The sequence below is a fragment of the Anthonomus grandis genome, chromosome 2, assembly GCF_022605725.1.
Source record: "Anthonomus grandis grandis chromosome 2, icAntGran1.3, whole genome shotgun sequence".
Classification (NCBI taxonomy): domain Eukaryota; kingdom Metazoa; phylum Arthropoda; class Insecta; order Coleoptera; family Curculionidae; genus Anthonomus; species Anthonomus grandis.
In genome coordinates this window covers 32,344,534-32,368,266 of record NC_065547.1, presented here as the reverse complement: position 1 = coordinate 32,368,266, position 23,733 = coordinate 32,344,534, and the positions used below count along the sequence as shown (strand labels likewise).

The 23,733-nt window shown below is 35.1% G+C and overlaps 1 protein-coding gene and 1 long non-coding RNA gene across 3 annotated transcripts in view; one reads left to right on the top strand and one right to left on the bottom strand.

The window, feature by feature from the left end:
* The window catches only part of LOC126750692 (uncharacterized), a 41,219-nt gene that overhangs the window by 11,140 nt on the left and 6,346 nt on the right, over positions 1 to 23,733 (bottom strand). The window lies entirely within an intron of this gene.
* On the top strand, positions 183 to 22,804 carry LOC126750697 (uncharacterized). Of its 2 annotated transcripts, none has more exons than XR_007665795.1 (5): positions 183 to 2,109; positions 17,406 to 17,861; positions 18,032 to 20,894; positions 20,999 to 21,103; positions 21,185 to 22,804. It is a non-coding gene; the product is annotated as an uncharacterized LOC126750697 (long non-coding RNA). The 2 variants fall into 2 exon arrangements; XR_007665794.1 differs by lacking the exon at positions 183 to 2,109 and adding an exon at positions 15,941 to 16,601.

The following is a 23,733-nucleotide window of genomic DNA, read 5'->3' as shown; positions in this document are numbered from 1 at the left end:
AGACAAATGCAGGTAACAAAGTAAGACTCCAAAATCTAAAAATGAGTATTTTTATACAGTCTTACATAAGAGAGAAATTCAACGCAAAGAGAAAAATATTGAAAATCATTCTAATAAAATTAAGACTACTTTACAAATAAGTAGAATAAAAAGCACCATTTACAAAAATTTTTTTTTTTAAATATCCTGGCTTTAAGATTTCTTAGATGTAGTGGAATAACATTAAAGAACTGGATGCAGTAGTCAGAACTGGGAAAGTGTGTGATTTTGTTTAGTCTGTGCATTTATTTAATCTCTTAAACACAATTATAATTTGTAATTATATGTAAGAGGCACTAGCAAAATAGAAATTAAAATTTATAAAAAACTAAAATAAAGACATTCAACAAATAAAGGTGTATGCATAATAACTTAATATTAAGCCTAAATACTATAACACAAATCCCACATTAAAAAATATCATTGATGTGAGAAAAAGTACCACCTCTTAATTTCCTTGGTATTACTGCTAACAAATAGCTCGACTTACATGACGAACTTACACTGCTCCATCAATTTTCTGTGGAGAGCAGTCAGTAAAATCAATCTAATATTTTAATATAATTTATTAACTGTAGACCCTTACAAGAATACAAAATGGACACTTATTTGTATGTTTTATATTGGTTTCTGCTTGTGGTGACCATAGAACAGGAGCATCCTCAAGATGGGGTCTTAGAGCTTTATACAGTTTTATATTACTATTAATGTTCCTAAAAAACATTGTGTTTCTTATAGCAAAGCCAAATATCTTATAAGCTTTATTCACAGTATGTCCTTAATGAACATTAAATTTAAGACCACTGTCAAAGTAAATACCTATAGGTCTTTGCAGTTAGAATTTCGGACAGACTAATGTTTAATTGGACATATTGCTAAAATCGTTAATTGGATAGGTTAAAGGAGAAAAACAGTAATTCCGGAAGATCCAAACACTATTAAGAAAACCAAACGGTGATATAGAAATAAGGGGAAAAGTTGAATTCTCATTTATATATCCTTATCTCAGTTTATGAATTAGAGGAGTATGGGAATAAAGTGATGTTTTTCTTGTATAATTGGACAGGTTAAAGGAGAAAAACACTTATTCCGGAAAATGCAAACACTATTAAGAAAACCAAACGGTGATATAGAAATAAGGGGAAAAGTTGAATTCTCATTTTTATGTCCTTATCTCAGTTTATGAATTAGAGGATATTGCACTGTTCCTCGCACAATGCCTAAATGTGGGTTCCAGGGTTATGATTATTAGCCTTTATTAGGGCACGCAAAGAAAACGCAGCGTTATATTGTTAAACTCAGCTTTAGTATTGAAAGATAAATCAATGTCATAATTGACAACTAATTTAATCTATAACCTCAATTAAAAAAAAATAAATACAAAGACAGTAATGGTTTAATACTTAAGTTATAATTATGAAATTTAGAATTATGAGAAAGAAAATAAAGTATAATTTAGCACTTAATACTTATTCAATTGTACATCTGACAATACCTCGCATATACGTATATACTCAGTTCCCAATTTCAAATCAAATCAGTGATGGTGGTTATATAAACAATTTTACTAAATTGAATTTAAAATCTGTGATTATTTCTACATATTAATTCAAAAAAAAAAAAAAAAAATCTATAAATTGCAACGAGCCGATAAATCAATACTTGAAGAAACCAAGCCAAAAAGAAAAGGGGCTACCTGAAATTCTGAGTCTCTCCGACTGGTAGCAGGGCCCACCTGACTGAATGGGGCTCCTTTGTTGGCAGCTATACGTTTGGGTCAAAAGAGGCAGCAGCAGATCGACCAATTAGGATGCTTCTAGAATGTCTAGCAGGTAGTGGAAGGCAATCGGTATTAGGTGTAGCCGATTGGGAGGAATGCAGGTTCCGGAGGTGATGATCCAAGCGACTTGATGTGGTAACACGTGGAGTAGCAAGTGAGGTGGAAGCAGTAACAATAAAAATGCAGCAAAAGTAGAAGCAGAGGATAAGCAGAAGGTACAGGAAGGCCTAAAAATGGGGACCACACATGAGGTTCGACATGGCTGTCAATTTTATGGCATTTTTGTGTGGGTAAGTAAGTTAAATTTTATAAAATCGCTCTCTGAAAAGTTGGATGCATTGATGTTCTTTTGAGTTAAACCGAAAAGCATGCAAATAAGAAATTAATTAGATGAAAAAAATAGGAAAATGACTTAGGTATGTAACATGTGCTAACTTACCGAAGATGGAATGTGGCCTTTTCTGGGGTTTATTTAACACAACAAAAACAAGGAGCCCTATAAACTCTTAGGCCTACTTAGAAAATCAGCAATTAAGCTATCCTAGCACATACTAGTAACTACAAAAAAAAATTAGGCCAAGATAGGGTCTACCTTTTCACATCCGCATTAAGCGAAACTATCTGTCATACTCTAGAACCAGATAAAGAATGAATCTATTAAAAATAGGATTGTCAGTTCCCTCCAAATTTTAAGGAATGCATTTATCTGTCAAGTACCTAGGTGTTGACATGCTGGGTTTAACTACTGGGTACTATCTGGTACCAACATTGGTTTAAGTAATTTGCAACTATGGAGCAATCTATAACTTGAGGCCATGGTTTAGCAACAATAATTTACAAAAAAAAACTGACAGACCAGATTGACATTAACATTCTTATCACTATTGATCCTTATGATTTGAACAAAATAAACAAATAGTTAATATGTGCTGTGGAAAATAACGCGTGATGAACCCATAAATCGCATAACTTTATTATTTAAAAACGAATACCAAGAGAACTGTGTGTTTATCGTCGGCGTCTGGAGTTCTAAGAAATATTCTGCTCAAGGCCGGACTGGTTCGTCAAAACAAAACGTATTAAAAAGAGTGAGTTGAGTTGTCGATTAAAAGAAAAAAACGTCGCGACGTCTTACGGCTCGGGCAAATAGACATTTTCCCGTGTATAGACTATTTAAAAGTTTAATTCCGTAATCTTGTCAGTAGTTTTCAATTATAATTCAGAATTAGTCTGTAATAAAGTTTTTTATACGTATCCGGGAGTATTATTTGTGTTTAAACGTAAAGCGAATGTAGAATATTTACATTTTGGTGCCGAAACCCGGGAAAGCTTTTAGTGGACTTTTTCTCTTTTTTTTTAACGGATTGAAAACTATACTAACGTAACGGACTAACGTAATAAAAAAAATGGAGGTTGCTATGAAAACGGCGTGTCGCGCTCAGCTCACGAGGGTTGTTAACGAAGCTAACGTAATTATTGATTCGGAACTATTTAATGTGAAAGACGCTCTTGTTCAAGTGGTCAAAATAAAATCGGCTCGAGAAAATTTAAAATCTGCTAACGAAAAGGCGAGTTCATTTATTAGTGAGGATCAAATGGACAATGAGTGTGTAAAAATTTTGGAATATGACGAAAAGGCTGTGGTAGCAATTGCAAGATTGGAACAATGTATAGCGGAAGTAAATAGTCAAGGAAATATGGCTTTGGGTGCTTCTGCTGAGAACATGGATAATGTGGGTCAACAAACGGGAGAATTACATCAACCTAAAATGTCGGTAAGACTTCCTAAATTAGAACTAATTAAATTTAGTGGAAATTATCACGAGTGGCCTGCTTTTTGGGAACAATTCGAGTCAGCTATTCACAGCAATTTACAATTGGATGATACTTCAAAATTTAGTTATTTAAAGTCAGTTCTATATGGAAATGCCTCCATAACGATACAGGGTCTAACGACTAGTAAAAATAGTTATAACGATGCCATTCAATTATTAAAAGATGAATATGGCAATAAGGAATGTATTATTGACAGCTATATTCAAAAATTGCTAGATATAAACCCTGTAAAAAATAGAACGGATATCTCAGCTCTAAGAAAACTCTATAACGTAACGTCAAAAATAATGAAATCCTTGCAACGTCTTGGAATTGAACCCGGTAGTTATGGCATGATGGTAAAATCTATAATTTTAAAAGCTCTACCCCTTTCTATGAGAATAGAATACAACAAAAAGCAAGCCACAACTGATATAGGGAATGATAACGAAGAAACTGCCTCTAGAAACTCAAATATGACTCATGAGAGTTCAGGAAGTAGTAGTGAGGCATCTTATGAGGATAAAGTGCTAAAACTGTTACAGTTTATAAAACTAGAGGTAGATTCTGTAGAGCAAGCCAATATACTATCGGGTGAAAAGTCTAGCGGAAAATCTCAAAGTACTGACTCTTTTAAAAGAAATCGCTTCAAGCCTAAAGAGAATAATGAGTTTACGGCCGCAGGACTTTTTACATCGGTAAACGAACATTGTTTGTTTTGTAAATCAAAAGATCACATGACGACTAATTGTACGAATTCCGCGGTGACATTGGCAAAAAAGAAAGACATTTTAAAATCTAGTGGCAGGTGTTTTAGATGTACAAAGAGTAATCATTCTTCCAGGAACTGTAGAACGAATATTAGGTGTAATAAGTGCTCGCGTAAGCATGCTATGACCATGTGTGACCCGGACTTTATCAAAAATAATAGCGCAACTAATCGGTCTAGTAATAATAATGAACAATCTAACGAACGGGAAAGTGGAGCTACAGCTTTGTTTTCTAATAACGGACTAAGTAATGTATTGTTGCAGACCGCGTGTGCTCAGGTGTTGGACAGTGGACAATCTAAAACTTTTATCAGACTTATTATTGATGGCGGAAGTCAGTTGACTTTTATTAAAGAGTGTGTCTCCAGACAATTGAATTTACCAATAGAAGGGACTCACAAACTGTCTATAATGTGTTTTGGTAAAAAAGAACTGGCGCCTGCGCGGTTGTGTAATCGAGTAAAGTTAACAATAAGAGGTGTAAACTCTAACGAAAACATAACGATTAACGCTATTGAAGTACCAGAAATCTGTTTTGATACACTTGCTGTTCCATCGTGTAACAATTCAATTATAAATGAATTTAGTAAGGAGCATAGTTTGGCTGATATTTGTCCAGATAACGCAGAGCAAGTTTTGCCTGGAATATCAGTATTAGTAGGAGCTGATTACTACTGGAAAATAGTTACTGGAGAAATTAAAAAGCTGTCAGAATATCAAACTGCGGTGAATACCTATTTAGGATGGACTATCCATGGCAGAAGCTGTGAATATGGATTTTCATTAAATGTGAATGTGACTAATATTTTCCAAGTGCAAACTGTGAATGATGATTTTGATCTAAAGAAATTTTGGGACCTGGAAGCTATTGGCATTAATGATACTAATGTAATGGACCATTCTACGAAAAGGTACATAGAAGAAAGTATACACTTTAACGAGAATCGGTATACTGTGGCACTACCTTGGAAAAGTAAAGATATAGTAGTGGAGTCAAACTTTAACGGGGCACTTTCGAGGGCTAAAAGTTTAACGTCAAAGCTTATTCGCATGGGAGGACTAGTAGAGTATGATAAGGCTGTGCGAGAATATTTTGAGAATGATTGCGCAGAAAGTGCTAATAGTGTTATTTCGCCTAAAGCCTACTATATGCCACACAGGCCGGTGTACAGATACGATAAAGACACCACAAGAATAAGGGTTGTATTTGATGCATCTGCCCATGCTCCAGGAATGCCATCTTTGAATGATCTTCTGTCACCAGGTGAAAACTTGGTACCCTTGCTATTAAAAGTGCTAATTAATTTTAGAATTGGCAACGTTGCATTAATAGCTGATATTGAGAAAGCCTTTCTGCAAATTGAAATTAATGAGGATGATAGAGATGCACTAAGGTTTTTATGGTACGAAAGCTCAATTGAGGATAATGGAAGCTTACCAGAAATAGTTAGTTTTCGCATGAAAAGGGTGACTTTTGGTGTAACGAGCAGTCCCTTTATCTTGGCAGCTACTTTGACCAAACATTTGGATGAGCAGAATGAAGGTTTTAAAAAGATATGTGATATCATGTCAAGGTCATTTTACGTCGATGATTTGGTGGCTGCTGTAGACACGCCAGACGAGGCAAGTGAAGTTTATTTCAAAAGTCAAGAAATAATGAAGAAAGCTAGCATGAATCTAAGGAAATGGGCTACTAATAATGTGCATTTAAGAAGAACTCTTTTAATGGATAATGAAAAGGCCAGTAATCCTGTAAAGAAAGTTCTGGGAATACGGTGGTGTACTCTTACAGATCAGCTAAACATTGATGTTAATTCTATATTATCTACCGTCGAGAATCATACGGGGCAGCAAGGAATAACGAAGCGTAAGGTTCTACAGACAATTGCAAAAGTATACGATCCATTAGGATTATTAAGTCCATTTATAATAAGAGCAAAAATTTTAATGCAGCAAATATGGATTGAAAAGTACGACTGGGACTCCATTTTATCAAACGAATTGACCGAAATTTGGATTAAGTGGGAAAATGAGTTAATGGAACTTAAAGAATACTGGATTCCAAGATGTGTTGTTGACTACTCAAAAGACCATACGGAATTGCACATATTTTCAGATGCTAGCCCCAAAGCATATGGGGCAGTGGCCTATCTTAAAGTAACAACTTCTAAAAAAAATAAAAGTTGTAATATTCTGGTAGCAAAAAATAGAGTGGCTCCACTTAACTTGAAGGGAGATAAAACGTTAACGATTCCCAAATTGGAGCTAACGGGTGCATTGTGTGCTGCTAGGTTGCAAGATTTTATACTAAAAAGTTTGTGCAAAAATATCGACGAAATTTTCCTATGGACAGACTCCAAGATTTCTATGCATTGGATTAAAGGAAAAAGTTCAAAATGGAAACCATATGTTGCCCATCGGGTAGCAGAGATCCAAAAATTAACAAAAGGTGAATGGAGACATTGCCCAGGTGTTGAAAATCCTGCAGATTTGTTATCAAGAGGGATTAACGTGAAAGCATTTGTAGAATCGAAACTTTGGCTTCACGGACCTGAATGGTTATTAAAAGACAAAGAGTTTTGGCCAAATGATGGGATAACGGAGCCTGAGCAGCATGGTATTTTTTCGGCATTTGCAGTTCAAGTTGAAGTAAACGGAATTAGCGAAGAGCCCTTATTTCCATTTGACAAGTTCAGTAATTTTGATAAAATACTTAGAATAACGGCTTATGTAAGAAGATTTATAGCAAGGTCACGAAATCTTGACGAGACATTATTTGATTCAATAAAGGTTAAAGCTGAAGAACTGATCCAAAGTGAATTTTATTGGATTAAGGTTATACAGGCTCAGTATTTTAAAGCGGAAATTAGTGCTTTATCAAAAGGTCACATTATAGAGAGGCAATCGAGCATTCTCAGTCTTAATCCATTTTTGGATGATCAAGGGGTTTTAAGATTGGGAAGTAGATTACAGGAGGCAGCCTTACCTTATGACACGAAATATCCGATTATTTTGCCTAAAAAATCTATCTTAACGACGCATGTAATATTAAGGATTCATGGTGCAGTAAGGCATGGCGGGGTTAATATTACCTTAACTAATGTTAGAAAAAAATATTGGATTATCCAAGGAAGGCAATGGATTAAGGCTATAATAAAGACTTGTATTGTATGTAAAAGGTTAAGAGGAAAACCGGCAAGTGAACCCTTTGCACCGTTGCCTAGAAGTAGATTAGATGCTGTTGCGCCTTTTAAAGTGACAGGGGTAGATTTTGCGGGACCATTGTATGTCATAAAGGAAAATGGGAGATTAAAAGTCTATATTATGTTGTTAACTTGTGCTGTTATTAGGGCGATACACTTGGAATTGGTTCCGGATCTGACAACAGAGAGTTGTATCAGAGCTCTTCGAAGATTTATTTCGAGAAGGGGAGTGCCCGACATTATATATTCCGACAATGCTAAGACATTTAAACGAGCTGCTTTGGAGTTAAACGAGCTTACAAAAATTTTGTGGCAAAACGAAGTTCAAGGATTAGCTGCCCAGCAAAGAATTAAATGGAGATTTATTGTGGAACGAGCGTCATGGTGGGGTGGCTTCTGGGAGAGGCTTGTGAAGTCAGTTAAAGATGCATTAAAACTGTCGCTTGGAAAACGGACTATTGGGTTTGATGAGTTGCAAACAGTTTTGACTGAAGTTGAAGCTACTATTAATTCAAGACCACTAACATACATTGGTAATGAGCCAGATGATTTGTTAATTCTAACGCCAGGCCATTTTTTGCTGGGAGAAAATTATTGTGGATTTCAAATCGATTTGACAAATCCGATAATTAAACGGGACAATATTTTGCAGGCTTGGAAAGCGAGGAATGACATCCTTACAAAGTTCTGGAAAATATGGTCATGTAACTATTTACAACAATTAAGGAGTGTTCACAATAACGTAACTGTAAAGCAACAGAAATTGCAAGTAGGCGATTTGGTTCTGTTGTATGAACAGAATCTTCCTAGGCTAATGTGGAAGATGGTTCGAATTACGAAAACTTTTATAGGACGAGACGAGAAAGTTAGGGCATGTGAAATTGTGACTTCTAACGGTTTAGTGATGAGACGACCAATTCAATTACTCTATCCACTTGAGATTTCTGCCGCCCGGGAGGATGTGGAAAATAACGCGTGATGAACCCATAAATCGCATAACTTTATTATTTAAAAACGAATACCAAGAGAACTGTGTGTTTATCGTCGGCGTCTGGAGTTCTAAGAAATATTCTGCTCAAGGCCGGACTGGTTCGTCAAAACAAAACGTATTAAAAAGAGTGAGTTGAGTTGTCGATTAAAAGAAAAAAACGTCGCGACGTCTTACGGCTCGGACAAATAGACATTTTCCCGTGTATAGACTATTTAAAAGTTTAATTCCGTAATCTTGTCAGTAGTTTTCAATTATAATTCAGAATTAGTCTGTAATAAAGTTTTTTATACGTATCCGGGAGTATTATTTGTGTTTAAACGTAAAGCGAATGTAGAATATTTACATGTGCTCAGTATTCATTAAAATCTAAAATAGGCCAAATTGACCTGCAAGGTAAAATCAATGCAAAATCAATGGCAGTTCCTAATTCTATTCAATCAACAAAACAATGAAACAATATCCCATATTATTATTTACTTTCCTCATCCAATAATGGTTTTCCTTGCTTTTCAGATCGGGTGTGTTAGGACCCATTAGGGACCATCTTAATGGTGTATCATATCTGTGTAGTATGTATATTTATGTATGAATTTTAAATAAATTATTTTATGAAACTATGGTTGAGATTTACTTTATCTTGGTAAAAAAAAATTAATAAATCAATTAATATATCTGTTGGAGATTAAACCTGTAACACACCCCTCCTTCCTGAAAAGGAAGTTTACCTGAAACTTGCAATGGAAATTCAATCCCTAATAAAGAAAAACTAATCTAACTAAATAACTAATAAAAGAAATCCTAACTTGAAAATACTTAATATAATACAACATTATAAGAACCCTCAAAATAACTACAAAGAACCGAATCTATTATAATAATTAATTTACGCTGACTTATAACTTAGATACTAACATTAGATTTGATCTTGAACGTTATTATCAGGTGGATGTGCCTTTAAATCTTTAGCATGCCAAACTCCACGACAACGGCCTGTCAAGTCCGAAACTTCGTAGGACCATGGAGAGAGAATTTTGCTGATCTTGTAGGGCCCAAGATATTTAGGCGCGAACTTTGAAGTAAAGTTTTTGGCAGCATTAGAGATAACATAATTTCTCTGCCATACCTCCTGACCAAGTTGAAAACGCTCATCGCGATGCCGTAAGTTATAACGCCTACTACGTTGCTCGCAAGCCCTTTTCAGTCTTTTCTGAACATCGACAAATACCTTTTCCAATGTTTTCGATCGCAAAGTTGGATCGGAATCATTAGGGTTAGATGGAGAAATTAAAGTCGGGGTGGGACACAGAAATCGAAGTTCTCTACCAAAAATTACAAAGTTTGGGGTTAGACCCGTAACTTCGTGTCTTGCTGATCGGATTGCACAACCTGCCTTAGCCAAAATTAGATCCCACGTCCTATGATCCTCATCAACATAGCTTGAGATGATGGTTTTTAGAACACGGTGGACACGCTCTACAGGGTTAGCCTGCGGGTGGTAATTAGCAGTATAACGTATTTGGATACCATACTCTTGCATTTTATTTTGGAAAGCCCCACTACGAAACTGAGGTCCATTGTCGGCAATGATTCTATCAGGGATTCCGTAAACCAAAAGTACATGGTCCTCGAGCCATTTTAATATACTGCTGGCGGTAGCCACTCGTAAAGGAAAGAAGAGAGGATACTTACTGAACAAATCATATACTGACAATACGAAGGAATATCCAGAACGAGAACGAGGCAAGGGACCCACAAGGTCTACACTGAGGATTTGCCAAGGTCTAGTCAGGGTTGGTTGTGGACTAAGAAGGTGGCCAGAAGAGACTTTTTGAAGAGGTTTAGTCCTTAAGCAAGTGTGACATCGGGCAATATACCTAGCTACGTCACACTTCATATTTGGCCAGTAATATTTCTGTGAAATACGGGAAAGAGTCTTAAACACTCCAAGATGACCACAGGTGGGAGGATCGTGATGTGCCTTTATGACATCAGATCGTTGATTTCGTGGTACAATCTGCAACCAAGCATCGTCAGGATTATCTAAAGCGGGGTATTTTGACTTAGTGCGCTTATAGAGCTTATTATTAGAAATCCACCATAGTGGGTACTTAGATGGTTGCTCTTTAACGCGTTTTAGCATGCGGGAATACCACTTGTCGATCAGGAAAGAAGAATCGTTCGTTGACATGTCATTCAGAGGTGCTACCTCATCTATCACTGGTACCGAACGAGATAATGCATCGGGGACGATGTTGTCTTTACCCTTACGATGAACTATGTCAAAATCGTACTGTTGTAGCCTTACAGCCCATCGAGCAATGCGACCAACAGGATCTTTGATTGAATTAAGCCACTTCAGACTATAGTGGTCAGTTACCACTGTAAAATGGCTACCTTCCACATATGGTCTGAGTTTTTCGATGGCGAAAATGACAGCCAAACATTCCTTTTCTGTTGTGCTATACCGACGCTCGTTTTTGGTAAGAGACCTACTTAGGAAACAAATAGCGTGCTCTTCGTCACCTTGAACCTGATAAAGGACAGCTCCAAGTCCAAAATCGGAAGCGTCACATTGGATAATAAAAGGAAGATCAAAATCTGGACATGATAAAACCGGTGCGCTGACCAGTTTCTCTTTAATAGTATTAAAAGCATTTTCACATTCAGGACTCCATACAAACTTTACGTTCTTCATGGTCAATGAGGTCAAGGGAGATACTATCGTGGAAAAATTAGGGACAAACCTCCGATACCAAGATGCGAGTCCAACAATTCTTCTAATATCAGTAACAGTCTTGGGGGTTGGTATACGCAGAATAGCCTCAATCTTATCGGGGTCCACTAGTAGACCGGAAGAATTAACAATGTACCCCAAATATTTTAACTCGGGTTTACAAAAGGTACACTTCTCTCTGTTAAGAGTTAGACCTGCCTTAACGATCCTCTGTATGACCTCACGTAAAACACGAATATGTTCCTCGAACGACGGGGTGGAAATGATTACGTCGTCAAGATAGACGAAGACGTATGGCTCCAAGTCAACACCAATAACAGAATCGATCAGTCTTTGCCACACTGCAGGGGCATTAGTCAACCCAAAGGGCATACGGGTAAATTGGAAAAGTCCTCTAGTAGGGACTGTAAATGCAGTAAGAGGGCGAGATTCTGGTGCAATAGGTATTTGCCAATACGCGGACTTAATATCCAACGTACTAAGGAACTTGGCATCTCTTAATTTATCTAAAGTGGCAGAAACAAAAGGTATGGGATAACTGTCTTTGATGGTTACACGATTTAAAGCGCGATAATCGACACAAAAACGCCATTCGCCAGTTTTTTTCTTAACCATTACTATTGGAGATGACCAGGGTGAAATAGATGGTTCCACAATACCATTGGCAATCATTTGTTCCAATTCAGTATTGACATCCTTTTGAAGGGCACGGGAAAGAGGATAATAGCGCTGTTTGATAGGTGCTGAATTTGTCCTGATTTCTAGCTTGACCAAATTAGTACAACCCAATGTTGAACTCATGTTGGAAAAGACATCCTCGATAAGTCGATCGAGAGTTCCTTTTTGTGTTGGAGTCAGAGTATCAACGGATTGAATTGCGGCAGTTTCGTGACAGTAGTATGGAGCAATATCTTTGAAATGCCATTCCCCAGTGTTAAGGTCAGGTATGATCCCCATACGAGTCCAAAAATCAATACCTAAGATCAAGGAATGGGGTAGGGAGGGAACAACCAAAACATCCATAAGGACTACGCGAGTGCGAAGCCTCATAGGTAAGGTCACAATTCCTTTTATTGAACATTGTTGTCCATTGGCTACAGTGCACTCAGTGGCCCCAGATTGTTTAAGGGTGCAATAAGTAGACAAAACAGACCATCCGGCAGAACCAATAATAGTTCGAGATGCTCCACTATCAAGTAAACCTAATAGTGATTTTCCAAAAATGTCTATGTGCAGATAAGGACGCTCATCACCTTTGGCATGTGCCAAGACGAAATCAAGGACGGCAGAAGTACGAACATGTTTGGATAGACTAATAGCCGATTGCGATTCAAAAGATAGGCAAGAGGGACGGCCTATGCTCTTGCCGATGCCTCGTTTTTTGAGCATGTTGGACAAGTCTTTGCACTAACGTCTCTCTTTCCGCATCGGAAACAAAAGAACGTTTTGGGCTTAGAACATTTACGAAAACGATGTCCGCTGTCACCGCAATTCCAGCAGGTTACAACAGAAGAAACTGCATCTATAGAAGTTGAATAAGCCGAATGATTATTAGGAATAATCGGCTTAACATCACTAGGCTCTGAATAAGACTCAATTGACGCTACGTGATGACTGGGTTTTCTGTAGGCAAGTTCAGGTTCTAATAGCTGTCTAATGTTTGTGGGGGGTGGGACAAATCTCTGCACTCTGGCTTCGGTCTCTTCAATTGCTCGACTTAACCTAGTCAACTCGTGAAGATCATGGATTTCATGGGTAGCAAGCCTACTTTGAATATAAGGAAGTAAATTTCGACGAATAAGATTAAGTTTGACTGATTCGGAGGGACTTTCTGAAAGTTTTCGAAATAGACTCTCCATTGCGACAATAAACGTAAGGACGCGTTCTTGTGATCCTTGGGTGCGCCTACGTATTTCATCCCACAAACCATATTCATAGTCATAAGGCCGAAAGGAATCTTTCAATTTAGTTACTAAATCATCCCAACTGGCAAATTTATTGGTACGATACCAAAGAAGGGCATCGCCAGTAAACAACTCTGGTGCAGACCGGAGTAACTGCTCCTTAAGTACACCTCGAGATAAACGTATTTCCTCAACTCTCTCTAGAAAGTCGTTAACACTAGTCTGTCCATTAAACTTAATATTCCATCGAAACACATCATGTGTATGGTATGAGGGATGCGATAGTTGTCTCGGCTCACGCCCGTAAGTTTGATTCGATGTGTCCGTCGGAGAAAAATTGACTTCTTCCAAATGACGAACTAAGTCGTTGATTGGTATGGACTGGGACAAGTTGTCTCCATGAGCAGTGGAGTTTGCTGGAGGAGATGCATGAACCACGGGGGGTCCAAAACGAACCTGTGATTGACGACTCATTGATTGAGACTCATTTGCTGAACTCACTGGATAACAGTTAATTTGACTTACAGGAGGTTGTGATATAGGATTCGAAGATATTGAGGACTTTGCATTAAGTTCATTTCCGGAAGACTGAAAGACTCTGGATCCGTCGCGCTGCATGAAACGACCATAGGAAGGTCTTGACTCAGATGTACTTGACGTTCTCTGCTGAGGATTAAAATAAGGACAACTGCTTTGAGCAAGCTCCAATAAATCCTGGAGTGGAGGTCTAGACTGTTGTGTCAAAGACGGATTGGAAGTAGTCCCATAGGGTACTGCATCGCTATGAGATTCAATCTGAGGCAACTCCCTATTAATAGCTGAATGTGCAAAGGACGTAGAAGTACCAGACTGGAAATTATTCAAATTGTTCGACTGCTCTGCAACCTCGCATTGTGAAGTCGATGCGGCAGCAACATTGGAATTAACACGTTCCGCTTCAAGTTCTTCAACAGGTGTAGATTCCTCATCACTCAAAACAATTAAGTCATTTGAAACTACTAAGTTGTCTCCTGTATTTAAGGATTCATGGGATTCGTGAGATGGAGTGGCTCCTGTTAGGGTAATGGCTGGTGGTTTGTTGGCATAAGAGCAAGAAGGCATGATACCTTGAGAAGCAAGATTAAGATCACCAAAAAGTTTAGTGCATGAACTTACAATCTCATTTTTTAAAACCGACTCTACTTCTGACACAGCATGGACTCGATTGATACGCTGGTACAAATGCAACAAGAGGGTATTAATCCGTTTGGATTCTCCATCACAATAATCCTTTCCGAGAGTCTTAATATCCCGTTCAATAGATATTAATTTACTACGACAAAGGCAAAGCTCACTATCCGTGTCGAAGGCAGTGGAACTAGGAGGATCAATGTGTTTCTCTCGTTCCAACCGCAAGGACTCACGAAGACTGGTCCGTTTTTGAGCGAAAGAACCGGTTAATGGGAGACCTCGAATGTGTAACTCATATTTTAGTTCCTCACCACCTAGATAATTAACATCCATTTCAAATGTCAAAATAGAGGGACAAAAAAAATATATATATTTATAGATATATTATATATAATTTAATAACGTTAATTAAATAAATAAGCTACAAAAAAAAATTAAAAGGAAAATATGATTAAGTATCCAAAGGACACCCCCACCCTTTCCTAAGAAAAAAAATTAAAAAAAAAGGAATCAAAGTCCAACAGCAAATACACTACGTATAAGAGCAGTTAAGACTATAGTTATATTTATCATTCAGACCTACTAATAAGAAGTAAGAATAGTCAGGTACTTCAAAAAAAATAAATAAATAAATAAAAAAAAAACAAAAGAAGTCATAAAAATCAATCAAAGGTAATACCAGTAAATAAGCTTATTATATACACTTACTACAGTACTGCGCATGAATAGATTTAAAAAAAAAATCAAAGAAAAAAAATATAAAAAAAAAACAAAATATTTAAAAACTTTTCGATTATGTTAATCACTCATAATTACTTCAACGAATAGATGTTCGCATTAAAAAAATTACATAATCAAAGTTCCAACAATTTATCTAAAGCAAATCAAACTATAATAAAAGAAAATGAAAAAGAAAATATATATCTCTATGATACTTTATAAAGTACTACTTCTTCTCGACAATACCTCTATTCAAGAATTTAAAAAAAAATGTTTTTCCTTTTCTTCCTTTTTTTTCTTTTTTTACACCACCCTGTAATCCTATAACACTTGTATCATTTATCCTTCCCTACAACACCTGAAGATATTTCCTTGGTTTTTGGTAATTGGTCACCAACCTAAATAAAATGTATTGATAATTCTCTTTTTTTTTTTTAAATGAGAAGAAACACTGAACTGATGAAAACGTCAAAAAAATAAGAATGGTAAAGTCAACCTTCCAAAACAACTAATCAAAATTAACTGCTAATGTTTAATATAATCAAAAGTCATTAGAAAAAAAAATTGGTAAAGCATGAACTGACACGTTAGGCGCCAAATTTATTGCACTGTTCCTCGCACAATGCCTAAATGTGGGTTCCAGGGTTATGATTATTAGCCTTTATTAGGGCACGCAAAGAAAACGCAGCGTTATATTGTTAAACTCAGCTTTAGTATTGAAAGATAAATCAATGTCATAATTGACAACTAATTTAATCTATAACCTCAATTCAAAAAAAATAAATACTAAGACAGTAATGGTTTAATACTTAAGTTATAATTATGAAATTTAGAATTATGAGAAAGAAAATAAAGTATAATTTAGCACTTAATACTTATTCAATTGTACATCTGACAATACCTCGCATATACGTATATACTCAGTTCCCAATTTCAAATCAAATCAGTGATGGTGGTTATATAAACAATTTTACTAAATTGAATTTAAAATCTGTGATTATTTCTACATATTAATTCAAAAAAAAAAAAAATAATCTATAAATTGCAACGAGCCGATAAATCAATACTTGAAGAAACCAAGCCAAAAAGAAAAGGGGCTACCTGAAATTCTGAGTCTCTCCGACTGGTAGCAGGGCCCACCTGACTGAATGGGGCTCCTTTGTTGGCAGCTATACGTTTGGGTCAAAAGAGGCAGCAGCAGATCGACCAATTAGGATGCTTCTAGAATGTCTAGCAGGTAGTGGAAGGCAATCGGTATTAGGTGTAGCCGATTGGGAGGAATGCAGGTTCCGGAGGTGATGATCCAAGCGACTTGATGTGGTAACACGTGGAGTAGCAAGTGAGGTGGAAGCAGTAACAATAAAAATGCAGCAAAAGTAGAAGCAGAGGATAAGCAGAAGGTACAGGAAGGCCTAAAAATGGGGACCACACATGAGGTTCGACATGGCTGTCAATTTTATGGCATTTTTGTGTGGGTAAGTAAGTTAAATTTTATAAAATCGCTCTCTGAAAAGTTGGATGCATTGATGTTCTTTTGAGTTAAACCGAAAAGCATGCAAATAAGAAATTAATTAGATGAAAAAAATAGGAAAATGACTTAGGTATGTAACATGTGCTAACTTACCGAAGATGGAATGTGGCCTTTTCTGGGGTTTATTTAACACAACAAAAACAAGGAGCCCTATAAACTCTTAGGCCTACTTAGAAAATCAGCAATTAAGCTATCCTAGCACATACTAGTAACTAAAAAAAAAAATTAGGCCAAGATAGGGTCTACCTTTTCACATCCGCATTAAGCGAAACTATCTGTCATACTCTAGAACCAGATAAAGAATGAATCTATTAAAAATAGGATTGTCAGTTCCCTCCAAATTTTAAGTAATGCATTTATCTGTCAAGTACCTAGGTGTTGACATGCTGGGTTTAACTACTGGGTACTATCTGGTACCAACATTGGTTTAAGTAATTTGCAACTATGGAGCAATCTATAACTTGAGGCCATGGTTTAGCAACAATAATTTACAAAAAAAAACTGACAGACCAGATTGACATTAACATTCTTATCACTATTGATCCTTATGATTTGAACAAAATAAACAAATAGTTAATATGTGCTCAGTATTCATTAAAATCTAAAATAGGCCAAATTGACCTGCAAGGTAAAATCAATGCAAAATCAATGGCAGTTCCTAATTCTATTCAATCAACAAAACAATGAAACAATATCCCATATTATTATTTACTTTCCTCATCCAATAATGGTTTTCCTTGCTTTTCAGATCGGGTGTGTTAGGACCCATTAGGGACCATCTTAATGGTGTATCATATCTGTGTAGTATGTATATTTATGTATGAATTTTAAATAAATTATTTTATGAAACTATGGTTGAGATTTACTTTATCTTGGTAAAAAAAAATTAATAAATCAATTAATATATCTGTTGGAGATTAAACCTGTAACAAGGAGTATGGGAATAAAGTGATGTTTTTCTTGTATAATTGGACAGGTTAAAGGAGAAAAACACTAATTCCAGAAGATCCAAACACTATTAAGAAAACCAAACGGTGATATAGGAATAAGGGGAAAAGTTGAATTCTCATTTTTATATCCTTATCTCAGTTTATGAATTAGAGGAGTATGAGAATAAAGTGATGTTTTTCTTGTATAATTCGACAGGTTAAAGGAGAAAAACACTTATTCCGGAAGATCCAAACACTATTAAGAAAACCAAACGGTGATATAGAAATAAGGGGAAAAGTTGAATTCTCATTTATATATCCTTATCTCAGTTTATGAATTAGAGGAGTATGAGAATAAAGTGACGTTTTTCTTGTATAATTGGACAGGTTAAAGGAGAAAAACACTAATTCCGAAAGATCCAAACACTATTAAGAAAACCAAAAGGTGATATAGAAATAAGGGGAAAAGTTGAATTCTCATTTTTATATCCTTATCTCAGTTTATGAATTAGAGGAGTATGAGAATAAAGTGATGTTTTTCTTGTATAATTGGACAGGTTAAAGGAGAAAAACACTTATTCCGGAAGATCCAAACACTATTAAGAAAACCAAACGGTGATATAGAAATAAGGGGAAAAGTTGAATTCTCATTTATATATCCTTATCTCAGTTTATGAATTAGAGGAGTATGAGAATAAAGTGATGTTTTTCTTGTATAATTGGACAGGTTAAAGGAGAAAAACACTAATTCCGGAAGATCCAAACACTATTAAAAAATCCAAACGGTAATATAGGAATAAGCCTAATTCTTAATGAGCACTATTATAGCACACATTAATCTTTTACTTTTCTAAGGTTATCAGAGAACATTTATCAGGATTGAAATTGAGTTTATTTTTATTAAACTAATGGCAAACTGCATCATGCGGCAATCAATCAAATTCAAAATATGCTTTATTGTTCTATTTGTTGTTGTGAACAAAGCTGTATAAAACAAAAAAGTAGGTGAGAACAAACAACAAAAAATATATGAAATATACAGACAAATAAAACAAGATTAAAATGAAATACAATAAAGTGCTGATAAAACTTAAAGCTAAAAAAAACAATCAATCTTATACCAGCAAGAACTAAATACATTAAAAGGTATCATTATAATATTCTTCAATATCATAATAGGGTCTTACAACAAGCAATTTCCTAACTTCCCTTTTAAATCTATGAGCCTGAGAAATCTGTCTTATTCTAATAGGCAAATGGTTAAAAAGTTGACGACTGTTATAGGCAACAAAGTCACGCACGAGGACCGATCTGGGAATGGGCAATGGTACCCTATGTGCCTGCCTTGTCGAGTAACAAGACAAATCCTGATGCAAAGAGGAAACGAACGAAACGAACGAAAAAGACGCAAATATCATAAAATTATTAATAAATGTGAGACATTATGAGTAACCTTAGGAAGTTATAAATAGAAGAGGTCCTAGGTTACTGCGTTAAGCTACTCAGATGTTACAAATATTGATTGTCGCACCTTAACCTTAATATTTCATAAACTGAATTGCATACTCCGAGAATCCTAGTACACTTGTGAATTTTATGAGTCAAAGATTTTGGCTAAGGAATTTAAAATACTTGTTGGTTTTTAGTTTAGAACTTCGCTTTTATCACCTGTCTTAAAAATAAGAGAAATAATAGATATTTTAAGAACATTGGGAAAAAACTTCACTATTAATATATTTATTGAAAAAATATGTTCGAGACTGTAGAAGAAAGTCAATAGAGCTAGAGAAATTTGGTATACCAATGTAATGGTGTCCATCTGAAGAAGTTATAAAGCCGGAGATATTATTCACATTGAAATGTAAGTATATGAAGGTCTCTGAAGTACTGCCTACAATGTCTACACCCCAGGCATGGTCATGATACATTTTCGTCGAAGCTTAACGATTTTCTATTAATGTATAGCACACATTTGCAGAGAAGTACCCATGGTAGACAGACAACATGTCAAACAACAACGTTAATTTAGCATCTAATGTAATAAAGTTTAGCTTGTTGGTAGCTTCGATGCATTTAGCGAAAGTTTTTTGGCCAAAAACCATTCATGATTATTTGTATTGCTATCATGTATCATGATTTAAAATGGGATCTAAAGCGGAGTACTGAATAACATTACTAGTATCACCTGCAAAAAGGAGGTTTTAAATATGTTGAACATTTGGAAGATCATTAATGTGTATGAGGACCAAGGACAGAACCTTGTGGAACAGTCAGTTGACAAACTGCTGCTGGAACCAACATATTAATTGTGAACCTGAAGGTATGACTGAATCAGTCTCATACTATTAATATTCAGATGGTATAATTTCAATTTCTGTATAAGGATCCCATGAAAGATACAAATGCTTTAGTGAGGTCATAAAAAGCAGCATATGAATCCATATATCGTGGGTATTCTGCAAAAAGTGACCAAGTCAAAAATCGACTATTTTCTGTTTTTGTGTCCAAGTGATTAGGAATTATTTAATCTTTATCATAAAAAATTACCCAAAGTCAATATTAAAATTGTTTGTAAAATATTGCCGGTTATGACCAAGTGTATAAAAGTACTCATAATGCAGTAAACAGAGACCAACTCGACTTGGTCATTTTTACTTAGTATAGCCCTTTCCAGTAAAACTGACTAACTTGACTTGGTCAGTTTCTGTGGTAGCATTTCTTATTAAATTTTACTTATGCAGTGACGTGGTCAGTATTATTATTAGTAAACATTCAAGTCGTAGTGATTTGTGGTTTTAATTACAAAGTCTAGCTTTGAATATCATTAGAATGAGTTTCAGAGGAAAACATCTGCTGTTTTTATGACCTACAAATGTAATACATATTAATTCTGAAGGTATGTATATAGTTTAAAATTAGTGTTTTTGAGGTTAGAATTTTATTTCTTATAGTTTTCAAAGTATCAATATAAATTAATAAAGGTATATTAGCGTATAAATATCTAAATTAACTTAAACTGTGCTGTGTTAATAAGAACAATAAACAATAATAATAATTATGTTATTAATAAAAACATTTAGCCAACTATCCACTATAATAGCACAAAAAAGGCATTTTCTCAAATAGATAATTTTATTTATTATAGAAGCATTAGTAGTTTGCTTAATCTGCTGTTGAGATTTTTATTTTATGGCTTCATTCTTAAGTATAAATAAAAATTAAATTATTGGAATAGAAACAACGTCAAGTGCGAGATTCAAATAGTGCACCCCGGCAGATAGATAACTTGGAGCAGAACGAGGAAGAAGGTAATTTTTGTTGATTATGACGTTTTGAAAAAATGTTTTTTAGAAAGATACATTACGTTTAATATAGAAATATACAATTTGATAAATTCTTTTAATTTTTTTAGGAAATAACGAGGCGGTGATGCAAGATCTGGCCTTAAAAGATATTGATCTCAAACAGCTCAGTAGATCAGCGCCCAATATATGAGTTACATATTGTGAAACTAGAGGTACTTATAGGATATAACTTTTTAAATAATTTTTGCGAATTTAATTCTTTCTGTCATCCTAATTTCTAAATTTTTTTGTAGAGACCACCGATAGTGACAGTGATGATAGAGGTTCATGATAGGGCCAAGAAAGTTTAAAGAAACAAAACAAAAAAAACGTAGATGAAATAATTGCAGGTGCAAGCACATCTTCAGCTAGCATTGTTGCATATGAGAGTAGTGATCAGTACATACCGAATGAAATCTCCTCAAGCGATGAAGAAGTTTAATAAGAAAAAAAGGAGGAAATACCGATGGGAAAGTAAAGATCCTATAAACTGGCAAAAAAATATAGCTAAAGCGCAAAGGTCTGCTGGCGAAGCATACGCGGCTAGAAAAAATATTCAAAAATCTCCAAAACTGCCAAGAGATCAACTGTCAAAATTGTCTTTTTAAATGCTCCAATAATTTCTGTAAAAAGGAGATAAAAAATAAATTGTCCCAATTATTAAAAAATGACTTACATGCATCAAAAGCATTTTCTTATAAGTTGTATTAAGGCTGCTAAACCCAGGTGCCAAAGGATAAGAACTGGTACGGGGGCAAAGAAGTTATCTAGTAGAAAATATTACCTTACAAAAGGAAATGTAAAGTTGCAGGTATGCCCTGCATATGGTCTTGTAGAAAGGTGCCAATGAAATGGGCATATTTGAAAATCCAGATAAAAGTGGAATATTGTGTATTCCACCCAATAAAACTTCTGAGGAGATTATTCAAAAGGTGAAGGCTTATATTGAAGGATTTCCAACTATGGAGTCCCACAATTGTCGGAAATCAAGTCACCGTAAATACTTAGATCCTTCTTTATCGATTTCAAAAATGTACGAACTTTATGTTCAAGAATGCGCTGGAAGGAATGAAAAATTTGTATCGGAAATAACTTATCGAATTGCCACTTTTGATTTACAGAGTGTTTTACGTATTCCCTCTTCTGAAATATCTCAAATGTATTACATCATGAAACTTTGCGCCTATAATTTAACGATCTACGAGTCTACAAGTTCAAATGCGGCATACTGCTATGCTTGGAGTGAACCGAATGACCAAAGAGATAGCTGCGAATACAATGAAGCTTACAATGTAAAAGAGCTACGCTACGGAGATTTTTACGACCTTAAAGCCCTGGCAATTGCTATAATAAAAAATAAAACAAAAGATGTTCAAGGAGAGCAAGTGCACTGGTTAAAAATTAGTATAAAAGTTATGAAATAAGAAAAAAGTCATTCAGGACGCATACTATTTAAATACAATTATAGTGAAGAGGACTTTCGCGTTCTACGAGTAGTTGTTCGTGGAAGGCCTACAGAAAAATTTACACCCTTATACAAAAACTTGCTGCCCATCTCAGAAAAGAAGAAGACAAGTCTTATGAAGTTGGTTGACAATAACAATATTCCAATGGAGTATCATAATTGGTCTAAATCTCTTCCTGTAGATAAAAAAAGGAATAATCCAGCCCCGGAACCAACTTATTCGGAATCTAACTCTGAATGTGACTTTGTAACATGTTGACATGTAATGTTTTCTGAGTATACAATATAATTATTTCGACCAAGTCAGTAAATCTTGTTTTTTTGTAACATCATGTATGACCAAGTCCAAGTTTTCCTCTTATACAAAAAAATCTGTGGAATATTAGATAAATAAATTTTAAAATTTTTATTTGTTTTCTTATTTACAAAATTATACTATTTATAAAAAAACAAAACGGCGATGTGTGATTTATTAGAAAAATTGTAATTTTTATCATTATTTGTAGAAAACTACATTTTTTGACTTGGCCACTTTGCAGTATACCCACGATATACCCATTTCGCATCATTCCGTGATGTGATAGGTTGTAGATTTGTTATTTCTCAAACCAAATTGGGTGTCTGTAAATAGATTGTTTTTTCGAAATAGACAGTTAATTGATCCTTAAAAAAATGCTTTGAAAATTGATTCAAACATTTCAAAAACCAAGAAGGAGAGAGTGAGTTAATTCATGCTGAGATCCCTTACTTAGCCGATCGAGAGTTCTAGCCGTGACACTGGTTTCGTGGCGTCAAAATTGAAGCCGAAATTTGGTGGCGCACGCCGTACAGTGGAACGACTAAGTGGAGATACCGCGGGACCTAATATTTTACATTTTACAAGATAATATATTTTTTTTATTATTACGTATTTTTAGGTATATGATAAATGTTTTAAATATTTTTTATTATTTATTTTATTGGAAAAATATACATAAACCCTGTTTCAAATTCGTCTACCCTCAAAATACGAAAATGGATAATTTACCCTAAAGTTGCATATTATTTACTTGTAAAAGAACATGCCATATAAAAAAATATATATATTATATTTTATGTGATTTTGAAGATTATCGAAAAAAAAAAACAAATTTTCAAAAACTTATTCTTGACACTTTTGTGGGTTATCGTGGTTGCTATGGGAAAGTTTTTGCATTGCTGTATTACTTTTTCGTAAAAATGTTAATGCCGAAAACAAAATTAGGAAGGTACCTACGCCAAATTTTTGTTGCTTATTTAAAAAATCGAAAATTTTAATGATGCCGAAGATAATAAAAAAAAAAACAAAAAAAAATTCCA